Below are 27,023 nucleotides of genomic sequence, written 5' to 3'. Positions count from 1 at the left end.
TGCGAGTTTTCTCAGGGCGTGTTTAACACGCCCCCGAATCCGAAAACACGCCCCCGAATCCGAAAATGTCGCTGTCTTTCTCCGAGGCATTTCTGCTTTGCCTCGGAGAAAGGCGGTGGTGTCCCGGCGTCTGGACGCATTTGTTAATTTACAATACTTTGCCTATGGGTTTTCTGGTCAGCCTGCTGTGAATAGACTCGCTTGTGAGCTGGTGCTCTTATTGGTCCAGTTGAGGGTGGGTCTTGATGCGTTCAGAACAGCGTAGAATCCATCAGGCCTCAATGACTGTGAAGGACTTCCAGAATTGTCGAGCAGCAGCTGAGATCCTGGAGCCGCCCTTGAAGGTAAAATGAGGCCTTTCGACCGAGGCGGGATACTGCTGCACATTGGAAGCTGCAAGGTTACAGGATGGCCATTTACCCTTTCGTGTTAAGCTTGGATTCCGCTCTTGGCTGCGCCAGCGAATCCACCTTTGAGGTTTCGTGTGGCTTAGCCCTGTTTTCTCCTCTAATCCCTTGATTGCTAGGCTGCTTTCATCCCGGTTCCAAGTGGTTTTATCTGTGCTCAGCACGCAGCCCTTACCTCGGAGAACGACCCATTTGAAGACATTGCTCAGGGGGCTTTGAAACTTGCCAGCTCAGCGCTGCTGAGCATCGCAAACCCTCTTTAATTTCTAGCTTGAGCTTGTGATTGTGAGCCAACCGCACTGCCCTCAGCCGACGAAGTTGCACTTGATTCTGCATGGCCTGCTTCAGTATCAGTACTTGTTGTGGGTTGATGTGGCGGGCTTTTAATTAGCAGCCCTTCGTTTTCAAACTTAATGGCTGCTTCAGCTATACAACTTTTGTCGCGGGCAACATCATTGTCGGAAAAAGCAAGGAATAGTCCTAATTTTGCACGTGGATCCAGAATTGTGGCACAAATGTAATGTTCTTGTGACAAAATTTTATTTTGTATCCTTACATTTTCCGTTAAGCGCCGGGATAAGCTCTCCACCAAGTCATGGGCTTGCCTTCTGTTCTCTACACCTTTGTATGATTCAGACACATTATTCAGCTCATGCTCTAGCATTTGCAATAATGGGATAGCTTGGCCCATTGTACAGTCCTCCTCGCTGACTTCACATGTGAAGACCTCAAAAGGAGACAGCATCTCAGTCAGGCATTTAATTAGGGTCCATTGATCCCTCTCAAGCTTCATGCCTTTAACACTAGCATCCCCTCTTCTTTTCCAGACATATTCATGGAGTGACCTGTGCTGTTCGTACAGACGATCAAGCATGTAATACGTTGAGTTCCAACGTGTTGCCACCTCCTGGATGAGTGCCTTGACTGGAACCCCAAATTCACGTTGGATGATCCTCAGCTGCTTCCGAGCTTTAAAAGAATGGCTGAAATGAGTGCATATTCTTCGGCAGATGGCCAGTAAATTGCTGACTATGGGTTCTTTTTTCAGAAAGTCTTGAACTATAATGTTTATGCAGTGCGCCAAACACGGAACCCTGAAATAGGAACCAAGATCCATGGCCTTAAGTACATTACTGCCATTGTCTGTGGCAACAAAACCAATACGAAGCCCTCTGGGCCGCAGCCATTCCAAAACCTTGGTGCGAAACTCATGTAAAATGTTTTCAGCCGTATGAGATTTCTCCATGGTGAACATGGCTACAGTTGCATGTTTCCGAGTACCTTCAAAAATCGCAGCTGTGTCAACAACACCTCGTGCAGATAGTTTATCTTTAACCCCCACAAAAGAGATCCAGTGTGCAGTGATGCACATGTAATCTGTGGCTTGGCAACTGCTCCACATGTCTGTTGTCAGGTGGATATTGTGCACAGCACTCTTCTGCAAAGCTTGTCCAACCAATTCCAGCACATCATGATGTAGTGCCGGAACAGCAATTCCTGCGAAATAGGACCGGCTGGGAACTTTCCATTTCGGGCAGATGGCAGACACAAATTCAAGGAAACCCACCCCTTCCACAAATGAAAAAGGAAGAAGGTCCAGCGCTAACATTTTAGCCAGCTTCGCATTGTACAATCGTGCCATTGGGTGGTTGTGTTGGAACTGCCCCTCCAACCTAAACATGCTCTCAATGGTAGGCTGGCTTACTTTCCTTAGTGGTGCTGTTTTCATTAACCCACTAAGGCTCAACGACACAGATTGTCTCATTGAGGTACTCGCCGGTCGCCTTGGTGTCTCACCCACACTCTGAGTATGGCTCTTACTGCGGTGCCACTCTGATGTTACTGAGGAGGATGTGGGCGTTACCACTGCAGTGACTGCACTACTGGAGACAGGGCTAGAAATGCCTCCCTGTTCTTCACCTGCCACCACAATAATATCGCTCCCTGATTCCTGACCAACTTCAAAGGGTTTAGTTTTTCTACTTTCTTTTAACTTACATAGGTGATCCTCCCACACGATATTGTGGTGTATTTTTAGATGACTTGCTTGTCCTCCGGTACCATAGTTTGTACCAAGCTTACCACGCCGAACACCTTGCCGACAAATTGAGCATATAGCAACGTTCTCCTCCTTGGCGCTAACAGAAAAGAAGTCCCAAACTGGGGAGGAGAACTTTCTGGCACTGCTGGATGTGCCACTTTCAACACCAGATGAACTTGAGAGGTGTTTGAAAATGTGTGCCCTGTGCACCTACACTGTGACTTTTACTACCACTACCTAATGAGATGGGTGAGCTAGATGTAGGTCCCTGCCGGGCCTTGGAAAATATGGCAGCTGGAGGTAGTGGTGGTGTAACCTGTGTTGGCTCAGTAGCAGCCTTTCTGGATAGGGTGAGAATGTTGGTCTCTAATCCCCTTGGGGCGGGAGTAATGTGCGTGATGACTGGCTCGTCTTCATCATCATCATCACCCCCCTCTTCTACATCTACCTCCATAACTCTAAGTTTTTCTGGGACCTTCCTTTTTAGAAGCATTGTCTTGTGGCGTATATCACTCTCAGACTGAGCTGGTGGGACCCAAGTGTCATCACGATCATCAGAAGCGGGGCTTGAAGAAGAAGATGATGGACTAAGCCTCCTTTTCCTTGCTGGTGGTCTGGAAGACAATGAATCTTCTGAAACAGTGGTTTGACTTTGCTCCACTTTGTCTGCAGGAAGCTCGATTTCCTGAAATGCCCCTGCTGGAGCAGAGTTTTCTGTTGGAAATCTATTGGGTTTTTTATGCTCTGGTTTGTCTATTGTCGAAAGAAATTAAAATTATTAATTTATAACTACTAATTATTTGTTTTGTGTAAATGTTCTGATTAATCAATACAAACTAATAAGAGAAAAGTACACGTGGGGATGCATTAATGTTGCTTTAAATAAGGTGCGGGTTTAATTAAATGAATGTTGCTGAGTGCTGTTTATTTTGAAGCACAAAAACGCTTTTAAAATGTCGTGTACTAATGCTTTTCTTGTGTTGCAAAGGCTAGATAATTACATACACATAAGGGTATTAGTGGGGTTAACACTGTTTAATCACTATGCTGTGGTAACGTTGTTTTTGTCTCTTTTAATTAAGATGGTACGTTTTGGCCTAGTGAAAAATGGCTGCCGTTTAAAGCCTGCATTTGGGTAGTCGATTTGTGATGAGAAGGCCTTGCTGAACATGGTCGAGAGTCATCTGACCACAGTCTTCGCCTGGTTTAAAATTTTCCGTGAGGACAGCAGCTCTGGGCGGACATCCAAGTGTCCTTGGAGGACAAAGGAGCCACAATGAACTTTGTGATTATAGTGGTGGCTTCGTGATGATTCTAAGGAAGAACATTTCAAAAAAGAAACATTTGCAAATTTGAGTCCTCTTCTTCCGTTTTTTTATTTTTGTGATTTTTCTGAGCGGAGATTTTCCAAATGTAGCGATGCTACATCCTTTCCTTCTCGCTCTGCTCAGCGGTTCAGCGGATGTTTTAAACATTTTATGTTGCCTTCTTTTGTTAGATTTATTATAAATATTGTTAGCCTAGAGAGGGTTTTTGCCATCTATGCCACTTCTTCCCAAACTTGCGTTGGTGAGGATCGATGCTGTGAGGACGGCGACTCGGGAGACTTCTACTGAGAGACCTGTCCTGACCCATTCTGACATTTAGCTAGAATAGGTAATTATGAGAATAATGATTTACTTTGATTGATTTCCTTTGACTAATTTTAGATAAAGTGTTTTAATTTTAAAATACAGTGTTGGTGGTTATTTCTTGTCAATTATTGAGTACTCTATTTTGATTATTGGTGTTTAGATTACTGTTTAAATCATGACTCAGGATGACATCAAACTGATCCTATTGGCCTCAGTGTAGATTTAGGGTGTTTAGGAGTTTTCTTTCCACAGGTTCAGCGTTGATAGAGTAATTGAGTATATGTTAGTGAAATGGGCCCAAGTGTATGATGAGTGTATGTGCGTGTATCTGTGAATTTACTCTATCTGTGGAAGTAGGGAGAATTTGTACACCCAAATCTGCACCACCCCTATGTCAGGAGCAACAACTACTATGGTGGGCTGTTGCGGTAGCTGCAGCTGTTCTTGTTGCGGCAGCTGCTGCTGTTCTTGTTGCGGCGGCTGCTGCTGTTCTTGTTGCGGCGGCTGCGGCAGCTACGGCAGCTGCTGCTGTTCTTATTGCGGCGGCTGCTGCTGTTCATGTTGCGGCTGCTGCTGCTGTTCTTGTTACGGCGGCTGCTGCTGTTCTTGTTGCGGCGGCTGCACACTGATCTGCTGAGTTTGCGCCTGCGTTGAACTTGATTGTGTACTACTTTGCGGTAATGACATTTCTTCAACATCGCTGCTCGTTAGTAGACTGGCTACCTCTGCGACACTAAAGCCCTTGGGCCTTGGTTGGTGTGGTTGGACCGCTGTGCTGCTCCCAGCTTGGTTCCCGGACAACGCTGCTGCAGGCGTAACTTTTTTGGTGCCAAAAAAAACATTGGCCGGCACACCACCAGTCGTGGTTAATGGCACTTCCTTTTTCTGTTCCTTCTTCTCACCGGCAACTTTCTTGGTACTGGAAATGGTACCTTTCTTTGGGGCCATCTTCTTCAGATGTCAGGCAGGATGCAGATGCACAACAAGTTCTGGTCACACGTGGACGTGATGCGCAGCAGGACTTCTGGCTGGCTGGCAGTACAACGGGTAGCCGGGTGATGCCGATGACACCTCCTACTCTGTCTTTTGTGCACCTAAGACAGGAGAAGAACATCAGTGAAATGTTGCATTTGTTTTTGTGGTTCAGTTACTTAGTACTGTACTAGTGCAAACAAAAGATAGTCTAGCCATTTATGACTTTTTTTAAACTAGAGGTATGTTATACTGCTGTGTACAGCCACACACTACACTCTCAGGAAGGATAGGAAAGTTAATAATGGCCACCAGCCACATGGCCAGGCCCAACAACATCAGAAAGCCCACCCCCAAAAAAACACACTTCCCCAATTCAATCCAATGACATCCATGCCCTAAATGATGTCTAAATTCAACAGACCACACAAAACAAAACACTAGATTAATAAAGCTGTGGCTACCTGCTCTGGTCCTAGTGGATGAAAGCAGGCCTGTTGGCAGACAAGGCCAGGCAAGCTTGTAGGCCTAGGCCTCAAAATGGCCACCAGCCACATGGCCAGGCCCAACAACATCAGCAAGGCCACCCCCAAAAACACACTTCCCCAACTCAATCCAATGCCATCCATGCCCTAAATGATGTCTAAATTCAACAGATCACACAGAAAACACTTGATCAATAAAGCTGTGGCTACCTGCTCTGATCCTAGTGCATGAAAAAGCAGGGCTGTTGGCAGACAAGGTCAGGCAAGCTTGCAGGCCTAGGCTTCAAAATGGCCACCAGCCACATGGCCAGGCCCAACAACATCACAAAGGCCACCCCCAAAAAGCACACTTCCCCAACTCAATCCAATGCCATCCATGCCCTAAATGTGCTTGAAAATGAAATACATTCAAAAAACAACAAAAGGAACAGTTGCTTCATCATGCACACACACCCATGAGGCCATGCCCATGGCTAGCTCGGGCCTACTACTACTACCCACAAAATAAAAAAAAATAAAAAGGAATGATGATAATTAATTATCAAAAATAAATTGTAGTTACTTACAACAACTGCAATGCCCACAATCAAACAGACACAACAACCACTTACTTGTAAAATATCCTATTCCAAAAATCCTCAAATCCAATTGCAATGATGCAGCAGACAAAAAGAGTGATCTTTCCAGCTCCAAATCCAAAGGCAGAATGAGCAGGAGATGGACAAAGCACTGGGAGGAGCCTGCTGGACAGGAACAGGAAGTTGGAGATTCTGTGTCACTTCCTCCCTCTCTCCACCTTTTAAAAAAAGGACTCCTTGCACAAAAAAGTACAGCCAAATGTCAATGTAAGGAGTTGTTTTCATCCAAAATCAGCATTTGCAGAAGGTTTCATGCTGCTAGAGCTGATATTCCTCTCCAAATTGAAAATTTTACATGTTCGAGTTCTCGAGCTTTACATTACTTCCGCCGGCGTGTCGAAAATGACATGATCGCGTTCTCTTTGTCCCTGTCGCGTTGGATATGACGTGTTCGGGGCCTCTTTCTCCTGTTCGCGTTCGATTAGACGTGCCCGCGTCCTCACCCTCTCGCTCGCGATGTAGAATGACGTGTTCGAGATCTCAATCTTCTCATACTCGCGTGGTGCATGATTGCGAGAAGAAAGACGTGATCGCGCGACAAATGACGTGATCGCAGGACAAATGACGTTAATGCGGCCGCGAACTGTCGCAAGACATCGCAAAATGGCTATCAAAATCCAACATCTCGTGGAGAACGCGACCGGGTCGGGAAAACTTGTCGGCGAACGCGGGGATTCAGGTAAGGCGATCGCGCGCACGCGAGAATGTATTTTTTTACAGCGCGAGCAAGAAAAAAATTATCGCTAAGCTGCGGAATGCGGAAATTTTGACATTTTTGCGCTTTCCGCGGAACGCGAAAATGCCAAAATATCGCAATTTCCGCGAACGGAACGGAATTTTGGCCCAGGCCTAGTTAGTACTCACATTGCTTGCATTGGTCACTTGGTAAGTTTCCCCAAGTATGATCTGGCTAGGATCCACAAGGTCCTTAGTCACCATGGTGACACTAGCCCCTGTGACCCTGTAAGCTAGAGACTCCCTTCCATTTATCCTAGGCTGTTGTTTGTATTTGCCCAGACCACTGAGACTCACAAATAGGGACAGGTCCCCATCACAAACTAACACAGCCTGAGTAGGCATTCTGACTAGGCCAGATTCCTCTCCAGATCCCAGGGTCAACCCTACTATGCCCTTGTTCTGTGTACCACCACCTATAGCTGGACTAGGGGGAACAGGTGCCTTAGGGGCAGGTGTAGTGGTACTTGTGGAGTGTTTGGCCTTATTACAGTCTGAATTCCAATGGGGTTTCTGCTTACAGAATTTACACCATGGCTTCCTTGGCTGTTTAGCTTTGTTGGATTGGTAATTATCAGATGCTGCTTTTTGGGGGCCTGTTGAAGACTGCTGGTCTTTTCCCTTTTCCCCACCCTTCTCAAAGTTTTTGGCATCTTCCTTTTTAGTTGCACCCCCCAAGGGCTGGACCTTTTGCCTGATCCTGGTTCTGACCCATTTGTCTGCATTCTTTCCTAATTCTTGGGTAAAGGTCAGATCTGAGTCCACCAGGTGCTGATGCAATAATTGATTCTGACAGTTATTAAGAATCTGCTCCCTCATAATGAGATTGTACAATCCTTGGTAATCATTTACTTTACTGCCATTTAACCAACCTTCCAGAGCCTTGGTAGCACAATCTACAAAGTCTACCCAATCTTGATTTTGTGCTTTCTGGGTGTCTCTGAACTTCAACCTGTACTGATCAGTGGTTAGACCAAACCCATCTATCAAAGCATCTCTCAAGATATAATAATCATCTGCATCCTCTTCCCTAACAGAGAGGAGCTTGTCTCTTCCTTTGTCTGCAAAGGAGAGCCATAAGACTGCTGCCCACTGCTCTACTGGGACCCTCTGAACTTTACAGGCCCTTTCAAGTGCAGTGAACCATTTATGGATGTCATCCCCTGTCTGATAAGGGGGCACAATCTTATGCAGGTTTCTATTGTCAGGAGCTCTCTCTCTAACTCTAGGGGTATTATTACTGCCACCAGGGGTCTCTAGACCCCATTTTCTTGAAGCTTTCTGAAGCTCCAGGGATTCCCTATCTAATGCTAACTGTTCTCTCCTGAGCTGAAGCTTGGCCTGCTCAAACTGGATCAGCCTACATTTCCTCTCTTGGGAGGATTCTCTTCTCTGAGAAGAGGTAGAGGTCCCTTTGGATCTCTCAGAATAGTTAGACTCCACTGAGGGGGATCTGTTCCTTCTGTTTGGATCCACCACTCTCCCATTAGGGATGGAGGGAGTGCCTCTTGGGCCATCACCTCCATGTTGTGAGTGGTCTGGTTCATCCAGGTCAAGTTCAACTTCCTCTTCCTGGTCCTCATCAGAGTTCACCATCTGAGTGTCCTCTTCTGTGGGTTGCCCACCCAACCTGTCTACCCCTTCAGACACTAGAGTCTGCTTGAACTCTGCTATGAGCAGCATTTCCCTGAGACGTTGAGTGTTGGCACCTTTGGTTGTCTTCAGTTGTCTAGTAGTGCACATCTCCCTAAGCTCAGCAAAAGAGAGGTTGTCATACTTGTTGACTGGAACCCTTTGGGGTCCTTCCAGGGCCTTATGGTCTCCTGATCCTAAAGACATTTCTAGTGTAGTGGTACTGGTGTATCTACCTACACTAGGTGTGGCCTACTGAACCCTTTCTTGAGTTGTAGTCAAGGTGTGCTAAGCCCTCTACTCACAACTCCTAAGTTCAGTAGAACTTATTGTATTCTAAGCTTAAATGTATATGTACGTTTAGTACCAAGTGGCTTTCACTTTAGAAATTTAATTTGTTATCTGGTAAAACAATGGCAAGCTTGAATCCAACCGCTGCACACCAATGTGAGAAGTTGGCCTGGCATATGCTGTCCACTAGTTATAGGGACACCTTGCACCAGTCCAATTCGACTCTTAAGGTGATAGGTTAAAATACAACCTTTAAAGAAAGCTATCCTAGTGGTAGCTGTGGAGAGCAGCCTTCAGGCTAAGTCTTGAAGGAGTGTTAAGCTTATTGTTTTACCATAGATAACCTCTTGAATGACCAAATGAAAGAGTAGTCCACACAGGTATATATTCCAAATATATGTATTTATTCTAAGAATAATCCCACTAGTCTCTTTATGAGGCTGGAGGTAAAGATACAATTCAAACAAGCATTTATAGTTACAATAAATAGCACTGGAATCATAGGGCCCCAGGGGGGGACCATACCATATATTAAAAAAGTGGTATAAGAACCACGACAATTCTACAGACAATGCCTAGGGCATTTAGGGTCGCTGGCCCCTTGTGAAACCACCCAAGTTAGTGGGGAAGGGGACCCACGGGAGACGCGTGCAGTGGTATAAGCTACTGTCAGGATCTCTATTAAAGCCTATGGAGAATGTCGCGGTTGAAATTTACAAGATTAAAAACACTTCTAGCAGGAGTTCAAGTTCACGACTTTAGAGTTAAGCTTTTGAAAGGCCCACACCCACGAGAGTACCGAGGTACCACTGTTACCTGCCCCAGGGAAGCCGGGTGCATAGGTCGTTTTCGATGTTGGGTCGCGGGCTGGTTTTCAATGGCAAAACGTGAAGAACTGCTGCTAGCAAGAAGCGTCATCGATGTTGGGAAGATTGAAGATGTAGATCTTGAAGAGAAGGACCTGAAAGCAGAGGGGACAGAGTCTGGGTCATGGCACAGTGACCAGGGGGCTCAGCATAAAGAGCCCTTCAATGTCGGGTGCTTCCAGGTGGAAGAGGTGTAGCTTGAATCAGCAGCCACGGGCTCCAGAAGGCTTTAAGGAAGGCCATCTTCTAAAGGGCAACTGTCCCACAAACGATGACGGTCGCTGCGGTGTTAGTGTCCGGATTGAATTCACTAAGCCTTGGCAACCGCAACCCATGCAGCAATCACAAAACAGCTACTGGTGCAGACCAATGAGGTCTGTGCGAGGTATTCCACAAGGAGACTGAAAAGCAGGCCTGGAGCAGCCAGGGGAACTCTTGGAAGTGAAGATTGACCTCCGCTAGGGCCCACCAGTCGAGAGACAAGGGACCACGGGAGGCAGCAATTTGGTGTGCGTAAAGATGCGCCAACGGGTTGCCGGAGCAGACTAGGGTGTCGATCTTTGGCACAGATGATGCTGCGAGGTTGGCTCAAAAATGGGCCACAGCACAACTTCCCCGGTCATCGGGTTTTTGTGCTGTGCAAGAGGTGGCCGGTGTCCTGGGGTATTGGGGATCTCGGCACCCACGGGGTCCACGGTGCTGAGCTTTGCTGGCATGCTTGGAAACCCACCTCCGTGTGGGTAGGAGTTGTTGATGTCCATAGGAGCAGCAAAGTTCCAACTGGGTCACTTGCAGGGTTTCAGGTGCCTGCCAAGTAAGGGCGTAACTCCTTTACCCCAAGGGAGATTTCTTCATTCAGCTGTGCGGCAGCAAGTCAAAGTCCAAGTCTGTAGAGTCCAAGAATAATCTGAGGCTCTGGGGACCCTGCACCCACCTTTATCCAGAGGTATAGGGGGGTGGCTAAATCAGAGCCCACCAATGAGAGTTCAGGCGGGAAAGGGTGGCTACACCCTCTCCCCTTTGTGTGTTTCCCACCAGGGCAGGGGACAGGATGCCCCTGAACCGGTTCCAGGCGGTGTATGCAGATGTAGGCACTGGAGAATGTTACGTGCAACTCTGAAATACATCCTATTGTGCACCCACCCAGTTCCAATCCACATAGTCTGTCTGGGGAGGTGGGAGCACCTCCCTGCAACAAGATCCCTATTGTCCAGCTGCCGTGGCTGGAGTTCTGCCCAGCAACAGGCAGCCAGAGTCGTGTGGGTGGCGGGTAGCATCCATTTTGTACTACGTGTGCACTTTTAAATTGGTGTCTAAAATCTGCTGCTTTTACCATATCACCCCTCTAGCAGGGGGGAATCATGCCCTCAGCCCCATGGCTGGATTGGGGGTATGAATCAACGATGTTTGACACCAAACACGACATGGTTCTGTGCAGCCACTCTCAAGTTATCACGCTATTGTGATTACTTATAATGCGGTTAAGAGTATATGGTATGGCTGCACTACAAACAACCTTGCACTAGTTTTAATGAAGGTTGCAGAGGGGCCCTACTCAGATAGGGGCTCCCCCTCACATATATCTCAGCACCCTGCCTTGTAGGACTAGCAAGGCCTGCCTTAGGGCTGACCTATGAGGATATATGTGTTGTAATTGAGTGGGATACAGGGTACCTATATCCCTGTAAGGGGTGCAAGCACCACCTTACCCAGACTACAGTAGTGGTCTGGTGGTGTCAGTTTGTATGGCTGTCCCAGGGGTGGCACAATAAGTGCTGCAGCACCTGGTAGGTCTCTGAGGGACCCATGCCCTGGGGACCTAGGGTACCATCTACAAGGGCCTCATAGGGTGTCCTCAGTATCCAATTGGTATGTACCTAGGGTACTCACATCGGTTTAGAGAGGCAGCAGATAGGCTGGGGTCCTGGATAGCAGGTCCACAGCCTGGCTAGAGTCAGAAAACAGTCAAAACATCAGCAAAAAGTTGGGGGCAACTATGCAGTCAATGCCAATCTCCTACAAGACAGAATTGGTGGTGCTATTGTTTACAAAAATGAAGTGCAACTCTCCTGTGTTAAAAACGCCGAACACTTAACCTTCGAATACCTTGGCGCCTAAATCATTATTCAGGGTTCCCCCCTAATTCGACTATATAACATCTACCACCCTCCGTGTGATCCACTTCCCTTCGCTGAGGAACTATCCGCCCTTCTTTCACAACCCTCTCTCTCCAACTCGAAAAACATCTTCCTTGGAGACTTTGGCATCCACTGGAACAATACTGCTGACCCCAAAGTCGCCCATCTCTTTAATCTTCTAGAAATCAATGGCCTTGTTCAACTTTGTCACTCGCCCACCCACACCAAAGGTGGTACTTTCGATGCCATCATATCCAATAATGACCTGGCTACCATCTCTAGCATCCTTCCCATTGACTGGTCTGACCATCACTTCAACCTGCTCAAGATCGAATCTGCTCCCCTCCCCCCTCCTTTTAAAAATCACCCACCCTTGAAATGGAGCAGAAACCTCAACCAAATCCCTCCTGGCAAACTGGAGTCTAAACTACAAGCTCAACTTCTTCTCACCCCTCTCTCCCAAGACGCAAATGAGCTCACTGAACTCTTCAACAAGACCACCAGTGAGGTCATAGACCTCCTAGCCCCTCCCAAACTAAAAACTAAAAAAACAAAAAACCATTCCATCTAAAACTTGGTTTAACTCTGATCTCAATGACGAAAGGCGTTCACTTAGACTGACTGAAAGATCTTGGAGACAACACCCGTCGCCACCCACCTTGCCTGTCTCAGAGCCACTAGATCATCCTATAAAAAACACATCTTCAAGGAAAAGGCCTCCTTTTTCCAAATACAACTCGGTCGGACAAAAAACAGACCCAGAGAACTATTTAAAATTGTTCGCAACCAAACATCCACAGCCCCCCCCTAAACTTACTACCTCACCAAATAAATGTGAAGAAATTGCCAACTTCTTCTCGGATAAAATTGTAAAAATCGAGCACTCCTTCCATCTAACTGAGATCACGCCCAATTCCCCTCTTGTCACTGACAATACACTTATTGATCCTCCTGTAATGACTCTGTCTCCTTCCCCTTCCACTCCCCCTCTCGCTACTACCCCTCCAGATCCCAGCCTTTCCCCTCAGCAACTAAAAAACTATGCATCTTGGTCTAATTTCTACCCCGTGACTGAACTCGAAGTCTCTAACATCATAACCAAACTTAAACCGTCCTCACACACCAAAGAACCTATCCCCTCCAGTCTTATCCAGAATCTCAACCACATCATTGCCCCTTACTGGACCAACATCATCAACACCTCCTTCTCCACAGGTTGTGTCTCAGACTCTCTCAAATCACGACCATCCCTAAAAATTCCACCTCAGACCCTAATGACCTGAACAACCTATCTCTAACCTACCTCTTCTTTCCAATGCCCTGGAAAAATGTGTTCAGCTTCAATTAGATAAACACAATAACAACTTCAACCTTCTTGACCTCTTGCAATCCGGCTTCAGAAAAGGCTGCAGCATGGAAACCGCCATGCTAAATATAATCGACAATATTCAGGCTTCCCTTGACAATGGTGAATCCTGCCTACTCATTCTCCTCGACCTCTCGGCTGCCTTTGATACAGTCAACCACAACTCCCTTCTCAACTCACTCAAGTCCCGCTTTCGCCTTAAGGGTCAGGTCCTTAAATGGTTCGCCTCATTTTGCCAACACAGACCACAACAAGTCAAAATGAACGACTGTCTATCCAACCCCTCTCCGGTTTCCCTAGGCGTCCCCCAAGGCTCTATTCTCTCCCTTCACTCTTTAACCTCTTTATGGAACCTCTTACCCTCATCCTGAAACAAGCAGGAATCAACTACCACCTCCATGCAGATGACACACAACTGTACTATAAGATTAGGTCCAACACTGATGTACTTCATCTTAACCACACCTGAAACCAGATCCAACACTGGTTCCACTCCAACCAACTCAAACTCAATCCCAAGAAAACTGAAATCATCCTCTTTTCCCCTAAAAACAATGGACTCCTCGTCCAAACCTGGATCTCTGACCTCAATGCACTCAACTGCTCGCTCTCTTTGTCCAACTCTGTGAAATCTCTTGGTTTTACCGTTGACAAAAATCTAACCCTCAACGACTACATAAAAAACTCTGCTAAAAGACCCCTCTTCACTCTCTGTCACCTGAAGAAAATCAAACCCTTCATCCCACCGGAAGACTTCAAATGGGTCGTCCAATTCCTGGTACTCTCAAAAATCAACTATGGGAACGCTATCCTCAAAGGAACCCCCAAAGCCCACCTAGCCCCTCTCTGATCTGTGCTCCACCTAGCAGCCAGGCTCATCACTGGCTACAAATGCTTTGATCCCTTCTCCCCTGCCCTGAAGACTCTCAACAGGCTGCCCGTTGATGGTAGATCCTCCTACAAGACAGCATGCATCACACATAAAGCCCTACACCAGAATGCCCCGCTGTACCTCACAAACAAGCTTAAACAACCATTGGCATAGCCAATAGGTCTCGCATTTGGGACCTTATTAGTGTTTAGCTATGCAGCATATTATCCTGGGTGCTATACCTCAAGAGATTGAAGAGCTATAGGAGAAAATCCAGTGAGCGAGAAAGAGTCCATTAATGGGGAGGGAAGACGGAGGAAGAGAGAAAGGTAGAGGAAAACAGAAATGAAGAGAAAGAGATTGTGGGAGAAGGAAAGTATCAGGTGGGACTGATGAGATGCAAAGATGATAAGTGTCCCATAATATGTGTAAGAACACCAACCAGGCCTGACTTTCACCAAACACAAATTGGATTATGGGACTTGCAAGCCTCCCTGTGTAATTGTGGGGCTACAACTACAAGCCAGGCAACACAAAATCACGGGGATTTTTTTAAACGGATTGGTTCAGGGAGAGTAGGAAGGCGGTCTCATTTATGGACACCCTTTCTGCATTTACACTTTGATCTTTGGCTTGGTTAATCAGACAGTGACTGCAGCTGCCCTTTGCCTGGATTCTCACGCCAATGCCACCCCAAGCTTCTGCCAGACATCCTGTGTATGCCGAGGTGGTACAGTTATGATAGTGCCAGGGTGATCTGTAAATGAGCATAATAAATACCGACTAAACATATTGAAACTTCTAACCTCCCCTCATACATAGAGTTTTGTTTAAAGCATAACAACCCCGTGACCTGCAATACTTTACTGAAGCAGGCCCAGACAAGTGCCCAGTGGCAAGACAACGGCGTCATTTACTCGGACAAACCCAGTCTGTCAGATGTCGGATCCAGTTTGCAAACATAATCTTCCAAACAAAGTTCTGTTTAAAAGACTGGTGGTGAGAACTTTCAAACAGTTGGGAACTTCCTCTGGTTCTTGTGAGAAAGGGTGTGAACGGCAGGGCAGGGTCAGGGTGGCAAGCTGGGAAAAGAGGCCGTGAGGAGAGGACCTGAATGTAGCAGGAGAAAGAAAGGGTTTAAGAAAAGCAGGGGGAGCTGGACAAATAAAACAATTCCTTTTACAGGCAGCGCAGTCTCGACAGGGTTGTTAAAATTAGCGTCTGGTTACAGCGACCTTTTTGCGCCTTACAGGCTCACGCCAAAGGAGATGGCCTTTAACTATAGTTATACCTCGAGTCACAAGGGTTATAAAGGCATTAGAACATCCAACCGCTTTGGCCAGAACGTTCTACAAGGAGAAACAGAAATTGGAGTATGGACTCTATGAAGCCAGCGATTACTGGCCCGAGTTACTTTATTGTCTCCAGTGGGGATCCCAATACTCAAATTTTCTAATAATATTTTTATTTGTGCCTTTATTTAGTGCAAACTCGTACCAAGTGCATTGAAGAGCTTAACATGAGCAGCATTCAGTAACATTTAATAAGGTGAGGTTCAGGTTTTTTAAGGTGTGGTAAATAATTTAATTACCGGGACTTAATTTGATACAGAAACATAATAAAATAGCTCAGTAAATAAGAGGCAGAATCCGTGGTATTAGAGGTTCGGAATGGGCTTTATTCCAATGGTCGATTATAATCGGTTGCTCCAAGTTCCATCACCACGGAGGTTCAGGAAGTGAAGTACATACATTATTGACAAGAAATGACTTTTATAGAACATACATTACAATGAAGCGAATGCGGTAGGCGTAACAATTGATAAGGAAAATGACGATTCATATGCGTAACCGAAAATGGGCGTAATAAGGAGTAAAAAGGAACATAATTGGTTATGATGTCATATATAGGTGGATCTATAAGATTATACTTGGCATAGATGCGCGCGCAGCAGCATGACGTGTGATTGACGTGCAACTAGGGGGTGAAGGGGACTTGACATTTAGCTCTACATGTGGAGACAAGAAGTCTGGGGGGTCAAGTCAACCTAATCCCAAATCATATCTAACATCCTATGTTTAAAGAACTATGTTATCCACAAAAGAAGGACTCTCGGACAGAATCTATTCTATACTGACTGTGCGTGCGTGTACAAGCGTCCAAGTGTCTATATGAGATGCAAGGGGCAGAAACCTCCCATGGTAACAGGGCTATGAATTACTTGCATGAGGACAGAGAGGCCGGGCCCTTTGCTTGGTAGCTGAAGGAAATGTTTACCTAAACTACTAGACAGGAATGCATCGGCTGAGGAGCGAAGCAGATAACTCGAAGGTGAAATACAGTTTTTGGCAGGCAGGCAAACCGGCCGAGGCAGGCACCGTTAGCCACACAGGGAGTAGGACAAAGTTCATGGATACAGATGCGAGCTCAAACTGAAGCTGTCAGAGGCAGAGAGCAGAGAAAAGCTTGATGGCAGAATCGGGCCTACTCGCCTGAACTGCAAAATGGAGTAACTGAGCCATATAAAGCCGGTGGCCTTTCATACTTAGGAATGGAATATCCAGCCTATTCATGGCGGATCTGACAGAGGACAGGTTGACGGTGGACGCACATGTATTTGCGTCTTCATAACTGGAACTGGAGGGAACATACATGTACTTGTGATTCATACATGGAACCGTTGGGGTCCAAGATAGGGGACATAACTGATCAGAAAAATCCATATTTCCACATTCCCTCCTTGTCCCCTACTTGCCCGTTAAGAGATATCAATCTTCATCAATCCATTGATCTGTTCATATAACATCATTTGTTCTTCTTTCTTCTTCCGTGACGAATGAAATCTTGGTGGTGGAATACACGATGTGGCACACAGACCACATATCGCTGGTCCACATTGTAGACATAGACAGCAACTGAATAGTATGAGAAGGCCAATACCTAGGAAAGATAGGACCTTCCATCCAAAGGTAGATAATACACTCCAAAACCAACCGGACCAAGTCCAAGTGCCTGGGTTCTGGTGTATCTGGCTTACAATCTTATGAAGGCGAGTTATGGCTTTATATACAGATGGCGAATTTTCTGGTATGAAAATGCAACAGCTTGATCCGATGACCCTACAAGCTCCGCCCCTATCAGCCAGGATGACGTCAAGGACAAGACGATTTTGAAGCACAACAATCCGCATAGCAGACTGCTCTTCTGTTAAATTGCCTAAAGCGGAAATAGTTTCATTCACTACTGCTTCAAGGGTTCTAGTTAATCTACGTATCAGCTTACTATTAGTAACAGTACCTATATAGGGAAAGAGACCTTTATTGAAATCTGTGTATTTTTCCCACGCTGTTTCAGTGTAATCAACTATTGGGAGATCTCTCCTTACTCTATTATTTACTAAATGAGTGTTTCTGTGATAATCAGGAGGAGCTAGAAAAACAGGTGGCAAAAGGAATCCAATGTAGCAAGTACCATCCCAATCTAGAGGCAAACGTACATATGCCATCTGACCACATATGAAATAGGAATGGCGGAAAGCTCTAAATGTGGACTTGCCTTGATCATTGAATTCTACTACAGTCGTGCATTTACTATGGCCCATATGTATGGAACCATTTTTCCTTACACATAGTTCACCCTTTACTGGAAATATTGACATAGCGGGCAAAATTGGAGTAGCTTCGGATTCGACATTTAGGATCATAAGATTAAGCGTAAAATTACCTAATCACTACACTTCATTTTCTAGATCAGTTCCTGTTCTCTGGGGAAGTCCCTCCTTGTTAGGGTAGCAGACCTTAAGCAAAACTAGGTTCAAATTTCCCCATACCCAGTTATCTTGATAAACTGCAGAATTCGAATCTAGAGAATTAATTAAACTAAACCATGCTCCACAGGAGCCGTTGTGTGTGAACGGGTATGGAAAGAGAGGTAAAATTCCTTTATAAGTCTGATAGGGAGGGAGTCGGCCACATATCCAACAATTTGTAGCATTGCTAACCTGATGGGAATGATGTAACATACTGATAAACGTGTTATTGCGCAGCGCAAATCTATAAGACAACTCAAGCGGAGGTAATTCACTAAAAGAATGTTCAGCAGTAACATTGTAAACATTTCTGGCAATAGGGTAATATATGTGCAACAATATACTTGCAGTAATTATTAAAAGACTTAAGAAAAACAAGATTAATAATGTCACTATGCAATGACTACGCAGTGATTTACAGTACGCCTGTCGTTTCAACATTTTTCGCGATTTTCCATGATTCAGGTCTAAGGGATACATGTCGGAGACAGATTCAACCGCTTCACCTTGGAGAGGACTTAAACAATCAAATCGTCCGACGGTCTAGGCCTGAGTTTTATTTTATAAAGTTCCTGACTGTTGGCCTCAGCCAAAGGTAGTTTTGAGTCAATGGGTGAAGACACACGAGGTGGGCTATTTACATCTGAAGGAAGTCCATGAAATTTCTTGATATGACTTGAATGCACCCATCCTTTTCTGCCTTCAATCTTCACGGCTGTCCTTGTGGTGAGCAGGACCAATTTGGGTGATTTCCACCTGGGCTCCAGCTGAGTCTTTCGGTCAAAATTCCTCACAAGAACGAGGTCTCCCGGAACTACGTCATGGGGTTTCACCTCAGTGTTGTCGGGAAAGGCTGCAGCTACCTGTGAACGACAAGATTGTAGTGCAGACATCAAGGAAGCCAAGTAATCTGTCAGCATATTACAGTCAATATCAGTTATTTTGCGTGGTATAGGCGTCCCCCACATATTTGGTGGTCTGCCGAAGATCACCTCATACGGGGATAGCCCTGTTCGAGAGTGTGCTACCATTCTCATGTAAAAGAGTGCAACTGGTAACGCTACTACCCAGTCGACACCTTTCTCTCTGCATATTTTGGACAATCTGATTTTCAGTATCTGATTATGTCTTTCTACGAGACCTGCTGCCTCGGGGTGTCGGACACAGTGGAATTTCCACTGATATCCTAACAGAAGTGAAACATGTTTCATTAATTCGGATGAGAACGGCTGGCCGTTATCTGAGTGAACAACACGTGGTAAACCGTATCGTGGGAAGAATTCTCGAACCAACTGTTTGGCAGTAGTCGGGGCAGTGTAATCTGAAACCGGGTATGCCTCCGTCCAACGGGAAAGAGCACAGACAACTACGAGAACATATTTGAATCCTCGACATCGTTCCATCTGGATATAATCCATCTGGAGGACTTCAAAAGCATGATCGGGAGGATGAAATCCACCTTGTTCTACGGGAACGCTTTTTCCTGGGTTGAACTGGCAACAGATCATACAGGTACGAACTTTTTGTTTGGCTGCTGCTCGCAAATGTTTATTGAACCAAATGTGTTGAATGCTGTCTAGCATAGCTTTTTCTCCTAGATGTGCTGGACTATGTATAGTGTTAATTATAACTTGGACCATTGAATCAGGAAGGAACCACACAGACTTTTCCTTCATCATCCATCCTTGGTCCGTTTGGATCCCTCCTAATTCAGTCCATTTCTTTATTTCGTCTGGTGTAGCATGTGTCTGTATGTCAATTACGTCAAGAGTAGGATCTTTAACTGTCATACAATGTGTCGGCATCGGGACTATTGTCTTTGTCATGTCGGAGGTTTGAGTTTGAGCAGTCTGCTTAGCTGTTCTGTCGGCTAGATCATTGCCTTGAGAAATGATATCAGTAACTTTCGTATGAGCCTTACATTTCATAATTGATATTGCAGTGGGTAGATGTATTGCATCTAATAAGGCATGAATGAGGGGTCCGTGCTGAATGTGGGCACCGTGAGAAGTTAAATAACCTCTCTCTCGCCACAGCACGCCGAAGTCATGTACAACTCCGAATGCATAACGTGAATCAGTGTATATGTTGACTTTTTTATTTGTGGCTTGAATACAGGCTTGTGTCAGAGCGATAAGCTCTGCGGCTTGAGCTGACAAGGTATTTATGCGATCAGTTTCAATTATTTCAGTGTCTGTTGTGACTGCGTAAGCAGCCACTAACTCTCCTGTACTTGTTCTCATACATGAACCATCTACATACAATGTCAGGTCTGGGTCTGACAATGGAACATCGGTTAAGTCTTGTATAGGTTTCGTCGTTATTGTAATAACTTCAATACAGTCATGGGCTAGTGGGTCTGTTCCGATTACAGGTAAAAGTGTGGCAGGATTCAATGTGTTACAACGTCTGATTTCTATATGTGGCTGAAACAATGTAAGTTCGTACCCTGTAAGTCGCGCTATAGTCAAGTGTTGTGTTTGCGTTCTATTTACAAGAACCTCTACCGCGTGTGGTACTTGAACTGTCAAAGGATGTCCTAACACTATGGCGTCGCTCTGTCTTATTGCTAAAGCTGTCGCTGCTACTGATTTTAGGCATGCAGGCAAAGCCTGAGCTACGGGATCTAATGTGCTAGAAAAATAAGCACATGGTTTGTGTGCTCCTGCTTGTTCCTGTGTGAGTACTGACAAGGCAGTACCTTCGCGTTCTGTAACAAAGAGTGTAAACTGTTTTCTGTAACATGGCGTTGCTAAAACAGGTGCTTGACATAAAGCTTTCTTTAGGCTTTCAAAAGCTTGTGTATGTTCCTGAGTCCAAGGGAGAACAGTCGATGTGGCTGCCTCCTGTGTTGTCAACTGAATGAGTGGTTTTGCTAGAAATGCATACTGAGGGATCCACTGCCTACAATATGAAGTGAGGCCTATGAAAGCCCGTACCTCCTTTTGTGTCTTGGGTATTGGCATGTTAGCTATTAACTGAATGCGGTCGGGTGTAAGCTGCCTTCCCTCCTTGGACAGCGAGTGTCCAAGATAAACAACTCGCTGGACACAGAATTGCAGCTTAGAAGGGGACACCTTGTGCCCCTTTTCGGCTAGAAATTGTAAAACTGTCAGTGATGCTTTCTCACATTCGGGTTCGCTTCTAGCGGTGATCAACAGATCATCGACATATTGAAGCAAGGCAGTGTTAACTGGCATGTGGATACTGTCAAGTTCTCGTTTCAGGGCTTGGCTATAGATGCTGGGGCTTTCTGTAAATCCTTGAGGTGCGCGTGAGAATTTAAAGCTACGTCCATTTAAACTAAATCCGAACAAATATTGGCTTTCCGGATCTATTGGGACGCTGAAAAAGGCATTCTTGAGATCAATTACAGTAAAGAATGTTGCTTCGGAATCAATAGCTGTCAGTAATGACGAGATATCTGGGACCACAGGAAATTGTGGCACAATGCATTTGTTTAATTCGCGCAGATCAATAACCAATCGATATACTGGCGGAGCCTTTGGATCTGTTCGTTTAAGAATCGGAATTATCGGTGAATTACATACATTGGAGTCTGTTTCCACAACTACTCCTTGGGCAATGAGCTCGTCAATGATTTGCAGTAAAGCCACTACAGCATCTGGTGGTAACTTGTATTGTCGCATTCGTGGTAGTACCACTCCTGCCTTTAGTGTAACTCGATATGGTGTAATATTCATGCAACCAACATCAGTAGGGCCTTGTGCCCATAAATGTGTAGGTAAAGTCTGCAATCGGGGATCCATGTCTCGAGACACATAGTGACCTTTGAAATCACGTAAAAACAATCTTACTCCTTCCGGAGAACAACATATTATAGCTCCTAGAGCTTTCAGTGTTTTTATTCCTAACAAGTTTTCTGGACATGATTTAGTAAGCAATAAATCTGTAGTTCGGGTCAAAGGTCCTATCGTAAGTGGAAGAGGCTGTGACACTTCATTAACAATAGGTTTTCCTGAAAAACCAAGGGAAATGTTCTGTGAGCCTGAGAGGGGTGCCCCTGGAACTTCACTACGTTTTATGGTTGTTCGACTTGCCCCTGTATCGAGTAAAAATTTTCTGTCTTGGCCTAATAATTCACTATGTACATAAGGTCCTTCTTGATCTACAGGGATCTCGATAAGGGGTAAGTCAACTTCCCTCTCTAGGCTGGTTCATGCGTATCGTTGGTAATCAGGATAGTCGTACTGTGCGGTCTGGTACAGTTGTCGTGTCGTGGTTTGTGTGGCAGCAACAGGCAGCGCTGGTGCAGCTGGCACAAACTGTATAGACTGTGGTGGAACTGGCATGGACTGTGCATGCTGCGGGGCTCCTTGTTCATTCTGATCCTGTCTAGGTGGCCGTGGTCTTTCTTTTGTATTACCTATGGCGATATTATGTTTCAAAACTGGGCAATCGTGTACGTAATGACCTGGCTTTTTACAATAGTTGCATGTCCCTTTTACAGGTCCTGTTGAATCACTGGAATGTGTCGTACCCTTTTTATGTCCTTCAGCTGGAACTGTCTGGGAAACTAGCATTTTCATTTTCGTGTCTTTCATGCGTCTGTGTTCATGTTCTTGTTCCTCTCTAATTCTATTGTGATGGTACTGTAACATTTGTAACATTTGTGATGGAGTGTTACCTTGCCAGGTACTCTCGAATTTTAATACTCTATTCTTTACTTGGGGCAGGGCATTTTCTACTAATTTTGTTACAAACAGATGCGGGTATGATTCGCTACTTGCTTTTATGCCACTATTTATACCAAAACATTTTTCAAATCGGGCATAGTAATCACTAGTGTCTTCATCTTGCTTCTGCTTACAGGCTGAAATTGTACCCCAATCTTCCTTTTTCGTAGTTAATAAACGTGGCAGTACCTGTACTAGTAAACCTGGTAGTGCTTTAGTTTTATCCCCAAGCCCTGCTCCTGCAGTTCGGGCCTTTTCTTCCGCTTCTAATACTGACCATTCTATCTTTTGGTCTCCTACCTCCCACTCTTTTTCCCTGAGTTTCTCATAAATGCCAGCAGGCATCAATACCTTTAATATTGTCATAATGTCGGGATAGGTATACTCTCCCATGAGTAACATGTCTTTAATTTCTCGGTGAAAACCCGCTGGATCTTTGTCATGACTGGGTACCACTTTCTTCATTTCTAACAATTCTATTTTCGATATGGGCGTATATACAAATACGCGTTTAAACTCATTGTCCTCGCCTTTTATTGGGTGTACTTCTCGTAAGGGATTCTGTCTATCCATGTAATACGTGGTTCTTTCCTTGATGGGCAATGAGACACGTTCTGAACATACAAAAAGAATATACTGCTTTCTTGGTTCTAGAATTTCTTTAATTAATTTAGTACCTGAACCTCTCCATCTATTCATGAGCAATTCAGTCAATATGTCAGGTAAGGGACCAGGGTCCGAATGCTGACTCTGATATAGTATAAGGAGTTGTTGAATCATATAAATCCCAGCTAAACGCTGTTCATCTGGGGTGAGATTCAAAAATGTGCGTGCTACTGTATCATCACTATATTTTCCGGGACTGTCCACCCAATGGACAGCTGACCTAGCTAAATCTTGTTCATCCATAGAATCGAGAAAATGATAACCCCTTCGTTCTCGGAGTAATTTGTCGGCGGCTTGGAACGAATGCTCGTTAGACCTTATATTAATTATAGGTATTTGGAAATTCCTGTTATTATCTGGACATATCGGACGTATCGGGTCAATAAGACATCTATTACTATTACAAGATCTTCCTCTACCTACATAGGCTATGGTGTCTGACTGTCCTGCGGGCAGTCCTGATCCTTCCTCCTCGCTTTGTTCGAACTGGTCTACCGCTAATCTTTCTTCGTGTAGGCGTTCTATTTCTTTACGGATCTTTCGGCACATGGCTATTATACAATTTTGCTTATCATGTCTACCTTCTGATATATTCTGGCTCCATCTGGTAAGAATTTGCATTGCTTCCGGGTCTACCCCCGGTCGGTCTTGATTTCTGATCACACAATTTATGAGGAAACGTAACAGTTCCCCCTGTATCTCCACTTTCTGGTATTCCATAGCTCTGTTAATACTTTCAGAATCTCGCCCTGTTTGAACAAAATGATATATATTATCTAGATGCGCAGTCATTCCCGGTAACTTCCCTAAATACACTGCGGCTCGCCTGATACGCAATGATGCCATGATCATTTCGTCCTCTTTGCCGGGCACAGGGTCATATCTACAATCTACAAGAAGTTCCTTAAGCGTACGGGCATTTATGAGTTTGGGGGTACGTGAATGTGCTGACTCTTGAAAGGTAAGTTTATTTATTCTGGGTGGCGTAGAAAAAATGTTGGTAGCACCTCCCGTAGCCCCATCTGGGGTGTCGGGTGTGAAAGGATTCGTTGAACGCGACACAGCAACTATAGGTGTGGACACAGCTATAGAAGTAGCTGTAGGAACAGATGCGGAAACAGATGTGCTTGCCGGAACTTGTGACACGGTCTGTTGCTGTAGGGATACGGGTACTGGATCTTGGCGTTGAACCTCCCTGGTAGGCGGTCTATGTGGGGCGGAATTAGCATACTCGGGAGCTGCGTCATCTAAATATGAGGAAAGAAAAACATCTTCTGCGGTTCTAGGATGCCCCTTAGGATGTACCTTTATTGGGAATAATGGGGTTGGCAAGTCTTTCGGTATTTCTGGAGTAGCCTTAGGTAATCCTTCGGCCAGAAGGGGATACATACCATTCATAAGGGCATTTCTTTGTCTGTCTACTTGTTCTGATTTCACTCGGATACCTTCTTCAATTAATAAATTTTCTCGAACTTTATTTGAACTCTCTTTATTCTTTTCTTCCTGTCGGAGTGCTTTTTCTGTACGTCTATGAGATTCTTTACGCCATAACTCAACGGCGTCTTTCTGTGACTGTCTGACTTTCCTTTTCCATAACTCTTCTTCTACTTTCATGATGCACTCTGCATCCCAGGTTCCCGCTGTGGGCCACCTCTGACTTTCTGGTAATTCCTTGGTGTAGTCTACCCATAAATCAAGAAATAATATAGCGTCTAAGCCATGTTTATGATACATGAAGTACCCTGGAGTGTCCCTAGGAGGAATAGGAACGGCTTCTTCGAGTACCCCTTTTCTTGTAGTGATCTGTCTTAGTTTCGAAAAGAGCGGCATATTGAGAACTGATCTGATACTTGATTTTGAACAAACTTAATACAGTAAACACGATAATGAACAGTCATTCATACCACAATATGCAGAACGTACTTAAAACATTTAACATTTAACATTTACCTGAACAATCAATAATGATGACGGTCTAAGGAAAACTTAATCACTAAAACATAATACTCGACTTTAACTGATTTATTCTGACTTTATATACTTGATATACTAGATATACTGCTAAACAGTACAGATACACTGCTGAAACAGTGCAGACCGGATTTGTGTACCCAAACCCGTCTTGACCGGCACAACCTATGTGCACGTCAGAAATGCCTCCCCAGTAATGGTACTCACCGGGTAGCTTCGGAAACGGAAGGCCTCGGAAACTGAACTGAACTTGAACCGGACTGGACTCGACTCGACTCGTCGGAAACTGGACTCGACTTCGGACTTCGGGAACTGGTGGGCCTCTGTATACCTCGGATCTTGCTCTCTCAGCTAGGCTCTGGTCGGGATACTTCGCACTTCTCACCGCCTCGTCTGGGTGTTGATCGCAGCCTCAGTCGCCCCCGCTTGACCGGAGGGAGATACAGGAAATCCTGCTGGTACGCGTTATTGTCCGTCCAGCTGTGGCAGGAGACCGGGCCTGCAACTCACCGCCGGCGCGTGAGATGAGAAAGTGTCCCTGTTCGGGCGCCATTCATGTGGTAAATAATTTAATTACCGGGACTTAATTTGATACAGAAACATAATAAAATAGCTCAGTAAATAAGAGGCAGAATCCGTGGTATTAGAGGTTCGGAATGGGCTTTATTCCAATGGTCGATTATAATCGGTTGCTCCAAGTTCCATCCCCACGGAGGTTCAGGAAGTGAAGTACATACATTATTGACAAGAAATGACTTTTATAGAACATACATTACAATGAAGCGAATGCGGTAGGCGTAACAATGGATAAGGAAAATGACGATTCACATGCGTAACCGAAAATGGGCGTAATAAGGAGTAAAAAGGAACATAATTGGTTATGATGTCATATATAGGTGGATCTATAAGATTATACTTGGCATAGATGCGCGCGCAGCAGCATGACGTGTGATTGACGTGCAACTAGGGGGTGAAGGGGACTTGACATTTAGCTCTACATGTGGAGACAAGAAGTCTGGGGGGTCAAGTCAACCTAATCCCAAATCATATCTAACATCCTATGTTTAAAGAACTATGTTATCCACAAAAGAAGGACTCTCGGACAGAATCTATTCTATACTGACTGTGCGTGCGTGTACAAGCGTCCAAGTGTCTATATGAGATGCAAGGGGCAGAAACCTCCCATGGTAACAGGGCTATGAATTACTTGCATGAGGACAGAGAGGCCGGGCCCTTTGCTTGGTAGCTGAAGGAAATGTTTACCTAAACTACTAGACAGGAATGCATCGGCTGAGGAGCGAAGCAGATAACTCGAAGGTGAAATACAGTTTTTGGCAGGCAGGCAAACCGGCCGAGGCAGGCACCGTTAGCCACACAGGGAGTAGGACAAAGTTCATGGATACAGATGCGAGCTCAAACTGAAGCTGTCAGAGGCAGAGAGCAGAGAAAAGCTTGATGGCAGAATCGGGCCTACTCGCCTGAACTGCAAAATGGAGTAACTGAGCCATATAAAGCCGGTGGCCTTTCATACTTAGGAATGGAATATCCAGCCTATTCATGGCGGATCTGACAGAGGACAGGTTGACGGTGGACGCACATGTATTTGCGTCTTCATAACTGGAACTGGAGGGAACATACATGTACTTGTGATTCATACATGGAACCGTTGGGGTCCAAGATAGGGGACATAACTGATCAGAAAAATCCATATTTCCACAAAGGCACGGGGAAATTAATCGACTTTTCGAGAATCATAGGATGTTGAGCCGACGTCGGGACTCAAACCTTGGTTCAAAGTTCCAAAG

At 45.2% G+C, this 27,023-nt stretch overlaps 1 pseudogene; it reads left to right on the top strand.

The window, feature by feature from the left end:
* The first annotated feature begins 281 nt into the window (after positions 1 to 281).
* The window catches only part of LOC146822551 (olfactory receptor 2K2-like), a 32,459-nt pseudogene continuing 5,717 nt past the window's right edge, over positions 282 to 27,023 (top strand).

Source organism: Triturus cristatus, chromosome 6, assembly GCF_964204655.1.
Source record: "Triturus cristatus chromosome 6, aTriCri1.1, whole genome shotgun sequence".
NCBI lineage: Eukaryota > Metazoa > Chordata > Amphibia > Caudata > Salamandridae > Triturus > Triturus cristatus.
Note: the sequence above shows the minus strand (reverse complement) of the source record. Positions and strands in the feature narration are given on the sequence as shown.